Source organism: Macadamia integrifolia, chromosome 4 (assembly GCF_013358625.1).
Source record: "Macadamia integrifolia cultivar HAES 741 chromosome 4, SCU_Mint_v3, whole genome shotgun sequence".
In the NCBI taxonomy this organism is placed as follows: Eukaryota; Viridiplantae; Streptophyta; class Magnoliopsida; order Proteales; family Proteaceae; genus Macadamia; species Macadamia integrifolia.
Window position 1 is genome coordinate 5,945,057 of NC_056560.1, and position 3,023 is coordinate 5,948,079.

The 3,023-nt window shown below is 41.8% G+C and overlaps 1 protein-coding gene across 2 annotated transcripts in view; it reads right to left on the reverse strand.

The window, feature by feature from the left end:
• LOC122077031 overlaps positions 1 to 1,229 on the reverse strand; it is a 17,201-nt gene extending 15,972 nt beyond the window's left edge. Inside the window, exon 1 of one of the 2 annotated variants that reach the window (XM_042642769.1) lies at positions 600 to 1,229. The gene's annotated coding sequence lies outside the window, so the exon portion shown is untranslated. Of the gene's footprint in view, positions 1 to 128; positions 333 to 599 lie in introns of those variants that run through there. The other variant, XM_042642767.1, reaches the window with a different exon arrangement.
• Between the last annotated feature and the right edge of the window lie 1,794 nt (positions 1,230 to 3,023).

A 3,023-nucleotide genomic window follows, 5' to 3' on the forward strand; every position in this document is an offset into this window, starting at 1 on the left:
TCCAAGGCTATCCGAAAGATTTCATCAGACCATAAAAAACATACCCAGTCGATTAAGCCCAGAGCATTGAAAGAGAAAAAAAGGGAGGAATATCTCATGTTGTTCATCATAGAGAGAGAGAACCATACCTCAAAACCTAAAGTCCTGATTATGCGTTCCCTAAACCCTAAAGTCACCCGCACGATATTTTCCCTGAAACCGGAATGGAGTAGTCGATTGAAAAATAACCAGGGAATGAGAGGGAGAGAGACGCACCCAAGATTTCAGGTCGCAGGCTATCTCCTCGAGGAATAAGTAGGGTCGAAACTCGAAAGCGGGGAACGAGCTGTTGGGAAACTTGGGACTTGGGAGTGGAATTTATAAAAGATAACTGAAACTACCTTATTACCCTTCGTAAAGATAACTGAAACTACCTTATTACCCTTCGTGTCGAGCCATGAGAGCAGGTACCAAGGTTTTAAAAATCGGTATCGGTATCGGTATCAGTAATAAGGATCGGAAATCGTACAATTTTCCTGGATCGGTCACGGTATCAGCTAGGATCGGTCAAATTTAAAAAATAAAAAATAAATAAATAAACAAATTGAAAGGATGATCACCATTGCTGCAGCGTTAGGGTTCGTCCTTTTCATCCTACTCGCTTCCGGGGTCATGCTCATCAATAAATCCAAGGAGGATAAGAATTCTCAGGATCAGAATCAGAATGACAAAAAGAGTGAATCTGATATTGAGATAGCAAAGTGGAGTAAGGCAACTCAGTTCTCAGAAGAGGAAATAGCCGGCAACTGCGGCAGCACCGGTGACGGCGGAGAATCCCAAGGATGATGCACCGTTCTTCTTGTGTGTGGAAGGTTCTGGGGCAGGAACGGATGCAGCAATATCGTCGGTGTTGCCAATGGGACTATCGACGGGGGATTAGGCGGAGCCTTCGGTGGGAGATAATGCACCTGCGTCAGAGCCTGGGGTAAGTGCTGCTGCGGAGCCAGATGGGGTGGTGGCATCTGCTGCAGGAGTGGTGGTGGCTTGGGAAGTGGTGGGGGTTGTGGCGGGTGCCTGGGCGGATACACATCCAACGATGGCGACGAAGATGAGAGCTAAGACAACGATTTGGCTGGCCATCTTGATTGAAAGTGAATGAATTGAGGAGATAAAAGGGAGATGTTGATTATTGTAGATAGAAAAAACGAAGAAACAAACCACTTGATTCCTTCAACAAGCAGAGAAATTATTGCACTGTGAACGGTTGAATCTCTCTCTCTCTCTCTCTCTCCTGTTCGTCCTTTATGAGTTTAAAGTTTAAAAAATATTTTTTTAACGGATCGGGTTGGATCGGCCGATCCGGATCGGTATCGATACCCAGGATGATACCGATTCCCATCTCCGGATCGATCAGGTATCGGGATCGGTATCGGCGAACGCCGATCTACCCAATCCAATACCGATCTGATACCGATAATTGATTCCATGGCCGGTTGTTAATTACAATTCACTACCCTAGAGACATTTACTCAATTTTCTTTTCTAATATCTCAATGTGACCCTACCCAAGTTCACATCCATTGCAGTGAGCCATAAGATGTGATGAGCATCAAACGATTGAAAGCATTTAGGCACATATCCTTAGGGATTCCTAGCTACCTAATGCTCACTATATCGGTGTAGCCGTTGCAGATGATTCTCACATGATTCTCAATCCATTGTCGAAGTAGCGAGAGAAAGTGGGATTATCGGGTGAAATGGGTAATCCTTGGATTGTAAAATAGAAGGTGAGAAGGAGCAGCAGAGTTATCAATTCGGCCGAATAATTCGCGAATTATTCGGCCGAACCGAATTTTTCCGAATTTTATCAAAAATTCGGATCGAATCCGAATTAAAAATAAAGTTCTTTAAAATTCGCGACTTTTTCAAAACTGAATATAAATCGCGAATAATTCGGACCGAATCCGAATTAAACCGAATTATTCTGTTTATTTAAACATTATTTAAAAAAAAACAATAAAAAAAAATAAAAAACAATTTAAAAAAAAAAAACCCAATAAGCTTTTTTGACCGTTTTTTTGACCGAATCCTTCAATTAATCATCCGAATTATTTCGAATAATTCTCTGTCCGAATAATTCCCGAATCCGAATTTGTTAACTATGAGGAGCGGTGAAACTTTTCTTTTATAGTGTATCAGAAAAAAAATGTTTGTGAAGGACTTCGAATAAATATAGGATGAATATAAAAGAGTGAGTAATTGAAAATTATTAAAGAAAGTGAAAAAGGAAAATCTGAGAAAGAAACAGAAGCATGAAAAGATCCAAATTTGCCACAGATAGCAAACTCCATGAAACACAATCAAAGAACGACGATTAAAGTCAAGAAACAGAGGGAAATATACTTGAGAACCATGGCTGCCGCTTTCCTCCTCTTCCCTCCGTTAACCATTGCACTGAACTAGAACCCGAACCCTATGAACGAGTAGGTTCCAACTTGGGCTGGGCTGGGGTTTCAAACACTCAGGATAAAAAGAGCTTGGTTTGTTCTGGAAAGCGCCAACACCGGTGTCAATGCAGTCTAGGGTTGAGGCCTAGGCCCTTGGGTGCAGACTGCCTCCTATTCTAGATTAATAAAGTTAGTTATCCTAGATTGTTTGGGTTAGGGCTTTATCTCAATGATGGGCCGAGATGGGCTGGACTCAAGAATATGTATTATTGGGTTGGGCTATGGCTGCGGAGAGGAACTTTGATCTTGATCTTTTTGGAGTCGATTTTTTTTCTTACCTAGTCTCTATGGACATGGCTAAACGTTGGGGTAAAGCTGAGATAGAGAAGTTTGCATAAATGTGGATAATAATTAAAGGGTTTTTCTGTAGAAACGCAATCGATGCAGAAGATAATGGAAAAACAAAACAAACAATGCACACGGATTTTACGAGGTTCGGCAAGGTTGCCTATGTCCCCGGTGAGATGAGATCCTGCTTCACTATCAATGGAGAATAGGATTACAGCGCTCATCCTCACATCTCTCAGTATTGCTTGC